This window comes from Triticum dicoccoides, chromosome 6B (assembly GCF_002162155.2).
Source record: "Triticum dicoccoides isolate Atlit2015 ecotype Zavitan chromosome 6B, WEW_v2.0, whole genome shotgun sequence".
NCBI classification, from domain to species: Eukaryota; Viridiplantae; Streptophyta; class Magnoliopsida; order Poales; family Poaceae; genus Triticum; species Triticum dicoccoides.
In genome coordinates, this window is record NC_041391.1 from 666,730,759 (window position 1) to 666,738,783 (window position 8,025).

The following is an 8,025-nucleotide window of genomic DNA, read 5'->3' on the forward strand; positions in this document are numbered from 1 at the left end:
TGGGTATTTATAAGGGGGGGTGCTGCTTTGGGGAGGGGGCAAGGCAAGGGCGGCGGCGGTGGCGCGCTGCGCGCGGGCGCGCGAGGGTAGGGGCGGCTGGGCCGACTGGGCCCTTGGCCCAGGCGGGGCGCTGCGCGTTTTTTTTAAATAATGCGCGCAGAAAAAGAATAAAATAAAATCTAAACGAACTCCAAAAATTACAAAGTAAATTTTCCCCGACTCCTAAAAATGAGTCGAACAAAATGAACTTTTACCCGGGGCCTAAAATGCAATTTTTGAAAACACGCATTTTTTTCCTAAGGCAAATAACTTCGAGAAAAATCCAGAATTTGATTTATTTATTAAATCTTCATTTTTCCTAAATTTTTTGGAAAGTCATATTATTCCCTCTCATATTTTTGATATTGTAAAATTAGTTGAAGATGAAATAAATAAAATCAAATGATCCTCTTTTTTCATAATTTGAGGAAACTCAAATATGAAAATTTCGAAATCTCCAACTCTCTCCGAGGGTCCTTGAGTTGCGTGAAATTTCTAGGATCGGCAAATGCAAGAAAATATGTAATGCATGATGATTTAATGTATAACATTCCAAATTGAAAATTTGGGATGTTACAAACCTACCCCCCTTAAGATGAATCTCGCCCTCGAGATTCGGGTTGGCTAGAAAATAGGTGAGGGTGATCCTTGAGCAAATCTTCTTCTCTCTCCCAGGTGGCTTCATCCTCAGTGTGGTGGCTCCACTGAACCTTGCAAAACTTGATAACCTTGCTGCGAGTAACTCTGCTAGCATAATCGAGAATCTTGACTGGTTTCTCCTCATATGTTAAATCATCCTTCAACTGAATTGCTTCAAGTGGCACTGTATCTCTTAGCGGTACCTCTGCCATCTCGGTGTGACATTTCTTCAGCTGAGAAACATGGAATACATCATGCACTCCTGATAGTCCCTCTGGCAATTCCAGCTTATAAGCGACTTCTCCCATGCGCTGCAAGATCCTATATGGTCCAACGAAACGTGGTGCTAATTTTCCCTTAACTCCAAAACACTTAACTCCTCGAAGCGGGGATACTCTAAGATAAACTCTATCTCCAACTTCATATTCTATCTCTTTGTGTTTTGCATCCGTATTGCTATTTTGTCTGGACTGGGCTACCTTGAGCCTATCGCGAATCAACTTAACCTTCTGTTCAGACTCCTTAATCAAATCTGGTCCAAACAACTGACGGTCTCCAACTTCGTCCCATGATAACGGTGTCCTGCACCTCCTTCCGTATAAAGCTTCCAAAGGTGCCATCTTCAAGCTGGTTTGGTAACTGTTGTTGTAAGAAAACTCTGCATACGGCAAGTTATCGTCCCAACTAGATCCATAATCTAGTGCACAAGCTCTTAGCATATCCTCCAAAATCTGATTGACTCTCTCAGTCTGTCCATCTGTCTGTGGGTGGAAAGCTGTACTGAATTCCAGCCTGGTTCCCAATGTTTCTTGCAACTGTTTCCAAAACTTTGAGGTAAATTGGGTTCCTCTATCTGATATGATACTCCTCGGAACTCCGTGCAAACACACAATTCTAGTCATGTATATCTTTGCCAACTCAGCACTGCTATAGGTAGTCTTGACTGGAATGAAATGAGCTACCTTCGTCAAGCGGTCAACTATAACCCAAATCGAGTCATAACCTGAAAGAGTCTTTGGCAAACCCGTGATGAAATCCATGCCTAGTTTTTCCCACTTCCATTCGGGTATCGGCAGTGGTTGCAACAATCCTGCTGGCTTCTGATGTTCTGCCTTCACTCTCTGACATACATCACAAACTGCTACATACTCCGCAATATCCTTCTTCATTCCGGTCCACCAGAATGTTTCCTTCAAATCCAAATACATCTTGGTATTTCCTGGGTGAATCGAGTAGGGTGAATCATGTGCCTCTTGCAGAATCAACTTCCAGATCTCCGGGTCATTTGGCACATAAACACGGTCCTCAAACCATAGGGTATCGTGCTCATCCTCACGAAATCCCTTTGCTTTTCCTTCGCTCATTTTCTTCTTTATATCCGTGATCTCCTTGTCATTTTTCTGAGCTTCTCTAATTTTATCCATCAAGGTAGACTGAATCTCCAATGCTGCTACATAGCCTCTTGGAACTATTTCCAAACATAGCTCACGAAGATCTTCTGCTAACTCCTTTGGTATCTCTCCCATCATCAGTGTATTGACATGGCTCTTGCGACTCAATGCGTCAGCTACTACATTGGCCTTTCCGGGATGATAATGCAATCTCATATCATAATCCTTGATGAGTTCCAACCATCTCCTTTGTCTAAGGTTTAACTCTTTCTGCGTGAAAATGTACTTCAAACTCTTGTGATCCGTGTACACCTCACAATGATTTCCAATGAGGAAATGTCTCCATATCTTCAATGCATGCACAACGGCTGCTAACTCCAAATCATGTGTGGCATAATTTAATTCGTGAGGTTTCAGTTGCCGTGAAGCATACGAAAGAACTCTTCCTTCCTGCATAAGCACTGCTCCAAGTCCTCGACGTGAAGCGTCGCAATACACCTCATAATCCTTGGTTTGATCTGGCAAGATTAACACTGGTCTTTTCTTCAACTCCTGAAAACTTGCCTCACAATCCTCAGTCCATATGAACTTGGTATCCTTTTTCAGCAACTCCGTCATAGGCTTTGCAATCCTTGAGAAATTCTCAATGAATCTCCGGTAGTATCCTGCGAGTCCAAGAAAACTCTGGATCTCTCCAACTGTTGTTGGTGCTTCCCATTCGGTTACGGTCTCAACCTTTTTAGGGTCAACTGCTATCCCTTCTCCGGATATAACATGTCCGAGAAATCCAACTTCCTTTAACCAAAACTCACATTTGCTGAACTTGGCATATAACTGATGTTCCCTTAGTTTCTCCAAAACCAATCGCAAATGTTCTTTATGTTCCTCTTCATTCTTCGAGAAAACCAAAATATCATCAATGAACACCATGACGAACTTATCCAAAAACTCCATAAACACTTTGTTCATTAGGTTCATGAAATAGGCAGGTGCGTTAGTCAGTCCAAATGACATAACGGTATACTCATACAGTCCATATCTTGTTGTGAAGGCTGTCTTAGGTATGTCCTGCTCTCAAATCTTCAACTGATGGTACCCTGATCGCAAATCGATCTTGGAAAACACCTTAGCTCCTTGCAAATGATCAAACAGATCATTTATCATTGGTAGTGGGTACTTGTTTTTGATTGTTACTTCATTCAATCCACGATAGTCAACGACCATCCTTAACGATCCATCCTTCTTCTCTACTAAAGGTACGGGTCATCCCCAAGGCGAAGAACTTGGGCATATATAACCTTTATCCAATAGTTCCTTAATCCGCTTCTTGATTTCCGCCAAATCCTGTGCGGGCATCCTGTATGGTCGCTTCAATATTGGGCCTGTACCTGGCAAGAGCTCAATCAGAAACTCAATGTCTCTATCCGGTGGCATTCCTGGCAATTCCTCAGGAAATACATCAGGGTAATCCTTCACCACTGGCACCTCTTCCTGCACAACTCCTGATAAGGAATTTACTTGATTCCTATTTGGTCCATGTCGCGATACATACCTAATCCTTTTTCCTTCTGGTGTTGTGAGAAAAATCGTCTTACTGGCGCAATCAATGTTCCCTCCATACATTGACAGCCAATCCATACCAAGAATTACATCCAAACCTTGGGATTCCAATATAATTAAATCCGTTGGGAAAACATGCCTTCCTATACTTAATGGTACTTGAAAACATCCTTGTCTGGCTATATACTCCGCTCCTGGTGAGCTTACTAGCATAGGGTTTTAAGAATCTGAGTAGGCAGGCTATACTTTTCTATAAATCCCCTTGATATGTATGAATGCGTTGCACCGGTATCGAAAAGAACAAGTGCAGTAAATGACTTAACCAAAAACTTACCGATCACTGCATCGGGCTGATCTTCAACCTCCTCCACATCAATGTGGTTCACCTGTCCCCTGTTGAAAGGGTTCGGCTTCTTTCCTGAGCTTCCATTTCCACCTTGGCCTTCGGGACAGTCATTTGCATAATGTCCGGTCTTGGAACACTTGTAACAGGTGACATGGCTCAGGTCTTTCTTGGCTGGGGTTGATGGTGTGGTCCGGTTCTGGCCGTTGCTTCCTCCTTTCCCATTACCATTCTTGTGGCCATTATGGTTGTGCGTACCACCTCCTCCATGGGTATGCTGAAACTAAACTCCTTGTTTAGGTGTATAACGGGGCTTCTGCTGGGCTCCAGAGTTATACTTCCCCTGCCCATACTTCCTCTTGCGATTCTCAATCTGTTGCTGCTTTCCTTCAATCATGAGGGCACGGTCTACCAACTCCTGGTAGTTATTGAAAGTGGCTACCATCAACTGCATGCTTAGCTCGTCATTCAGTCCTTCTAGAAACTTCTCCTGCTTAGCTGCATCTGTAGCAACGTCATCTGGGGCGTAACGTGCTAGCTTACTAAAATCATCCACATACTGGCCAACAGTCCTTCCTCCTTGGCGTAAGTTGCGAAACTCACGCTTCTTCATGGCCATAGCTCCTGTTGAAACATGGGCAGTGCGGAAAGCTTGCTGGAACTGATCCCATGTGTCAGTGTCTACAGGGTAAGTGGCTGTAAAATTCTCCCACCATGCTGTTGCGGGTCCTTCAAGCTGATGTGCGGCAAACTTCACCCTTTCTCCATCTGTACATCCTGCAGTGGTCAACTCCCTCCCTATCTTACGGAGCCAATCATCTGCTATAATCGGCTCGGTGCTACTGGAATACACCGGCGGATGCAGCCTAAGGAAACGAGTCAAGTGATCCGCAGGTGGTGGTGGTGGGTTGTTGTTGTTGCATTGGTTCTGTACCAATGTTTGGATCAAAGTGTTCTGCTGCTGAATCAACTGGGTGATCTCTGGCGGGAAAACAAACCCGGGGTCACGTCTCGGAGGCATCTGAAGGGTTTAGAAAAGATGAGAAATTAAGAATAGAGTGAGGTCTAAGGAGAAAACACTACCCAAATGCACATGAGCAAATGCACACAAAAAATCACTTCATTCATTTCAAACAAAGGACTTACAACGGTCTAACTATCGCAAAAGTGCTGAACTATAATGTTTACATGGAGGGAATACTACTTAATATGTGGGGGCCATCTATTAATTTGAACCGGTGGAAGACTCCATGATGTCTGCTCCAGCTTCGTCTTCAAAGTCGGGCTCACTTGGATCTGAATCGGTGTCGTCGATGATGATGTAGTTGCTCGGACAGTCGACGTACTTGTCTTCATTCTTGAGCGCTAACTTCTTCTTGAGTTCTTCAATCTCATACTTAAGATCGCTATTGTGCTTTACTACAGCTATGATCTCGTCCATGTAGTCCTTGCGTGTAGACTTCAGCTCTCCTTCAAGTTCGATGATCCTTCCCTTCGCATTCTTCAATTCTATCATATCATTGCACATCTGGTTCTCCTGGCGTCGAATGTGCTGGTTTAACTCCTGGATGAAAGCTGCAATGGATCTATCCTTCTTGGTGCTAACTATCTCCCATTGTTCATTTCGGCGTCCGCAAATCTGGTAGATAGTGTCCTTGAGGTCTTCTTGATAAACTTCTCCAATGCGTCCCATGGTGATATGAGCTGCCATGCTCTTTCCCAGACTCCAGGTTGGTGCACTGAAAATACTATCTATAGGCTTGGTGATTGGGGCGAATGTCCTTCCTGGAACGTGGGCTTGAATCTTCCAGCGCTCCTCTTCAGGCAGAGTGGCATTGAAAGTCCCGGTGAAGCTTGGTAGTCCAATGTTCAGGTACTTGGTGACTTCCTTCAAGTGGAATCCAAAAGGTGTGCCTTCATCTGGTTGGGCGTACTTGATCTTTGCGTCCGTCATCCTAAAAGAGTAGAAAAGATGAGGAGTTAGAAAATGAGAAGAGAATAGTGATCTATGGCTTTAACTTAGTGGTCGTGTCCTACAGTCAACCTGGCTCTGATACCATCTCTGTAGCGACCCGACTCAGATGGTCAAGTCTCTGTGCTCAGGTGTCATCCCTGGATCAGTAATGCTGACACCACACAGTACTTCGAAGGATTTATAACAGAGTAGCAATCACACATTTATTTCACGTTGTCCAAAAGTGGACTTATTACAATAAATATGGCTTAAGGCCATCTAATAATGATAACAGCGGAAGACTTGGAAGATAAGTGAGTCCATCAACTCCAACGGCATCACTAAGTATAGAACCACGACCTAAAGCACCTTACTCGTCGTCTGAAAAGTCTGCAACATGAAATGTTGCAGCCCGAAAACGGGTCAGCACATGGAATATGCTGGCAATGTAACACATAGAGAATAACATTGGAATAAGCCACACCACATGCAATTTGGTTGGTGTAAAAGCTCTATGGTTACAGTTTTTGCATAAAGCCAGTTTTTCCCTACTTCAAAGGAATAAATTTATTTAACTATCATGGTGGTTGTTAAACATTGAGAATGGTTGACAGCATCCTCAATCCCAATTAAAAGTATTCATCAACAAACCCAAGAATATTAATTTTAGAGTAACATGATGAGATTCACATGATATTCAAATACTAGATACTCAAGATGTCCATAACTGGGGACACGGCTAATCGTGATTAGTTTGTACACTCTACAGAGGTTTGCGCACTTTTCCCCACAAGACTCGATCACCTCCGTTTGGTTTCTCGCACTACAGGGTGTTTGAGAAACGGATGACCGAGACATAGTCTTTCAGAAGCGCTAGCACCTTACGATGGGTAGACCGGTACACCTACATCCCCTACATCTGCTAGTCCACCACTATAAGAGTTCGCATGACTTAGTCAACTATGCCAGAGCCCATAATGGCTTGTGGCTGCACACGGAAGTTACTAGCATGAATTATCTTATGATCCCTTTGAGCCTGGGTGGCGGTCCATAGGAAAATCACACGGTAACCCCGGGATTTCCAAAAAAAACAGGCAATCACTGGATACCCCAGGTGCCTCAGTCCACCCAGATGTGTATTTAAGTTGCCACCTTAGATAAACCATTAATTAACAATCTCACATCTGTCATGGATATTCACTCACCCAATCCACGTCTACTAGCATAGCATGGCATAATAAGCAAACGCAGAAGTAACTCCCAAAGGTTTCATAAGTAACACAGGTAAAAGGTACTACCTCATCTACTTCCCATCCCACAATTTAATTAGGTCCTAATCATGCAATGTTTGAGGATTGATCTAATGCATAAAAACTGGGTAGTAGAAAAGGTATGATCAAGTGTTACTTGCCTTGCTGATGATCCGCGAAACCTAGAGATTCGAAGTAACAAGCGGCGCACTCCGAGTGATCTATCATAGACAAACAACAAGCATACAATAAGTACTCATCTAATGCACGGGTAAATCTCGAATAAAAGATCTAACCAGAAAGTTCAACTTAAGAACCCTGGTTGCAAAAGAAAATGCATCGAACAAAACAACGGAAAACAACCAGCGGAAGAAAACAGCTCGGTTCTAGAAAGTTGAAACTAGGTCAAATTTTATAGTAGCAAAACTTTGTTTAAGTTGATTAGTCGGAACGGCGGTTTCGATATGAAACTCCAGGCGCTTGAATCACCTGATTCCAATAAACGAGCGAGAAGAAAAACTAGGACGAAGATTGAATCTGAAATCGCGATCAGAAAATCGCAAAATAAATCCGATTAAAAGAAAACGACGAACGGTTAAACGAACGGACGTTCATTAACCGGGGATAACTGGTGATCACGTTCGTTAAGACGAACGGTCCGGCGAACGCTCGCTAACAACAAAACCGGAATTAAAACCGGTCTAGGGTTTCGAAAAAAACCCGAAACGACGGAAAAAGAAAACCGGAATGGTTTTTATATAAAAAAACCGAACCGAGGGGAGGGTGGCGCGGCGCAGCTACCTCGACGAGGCGGGGCTCCGGCGGGGCGGCGGCTAGGCGCGAGGCGAC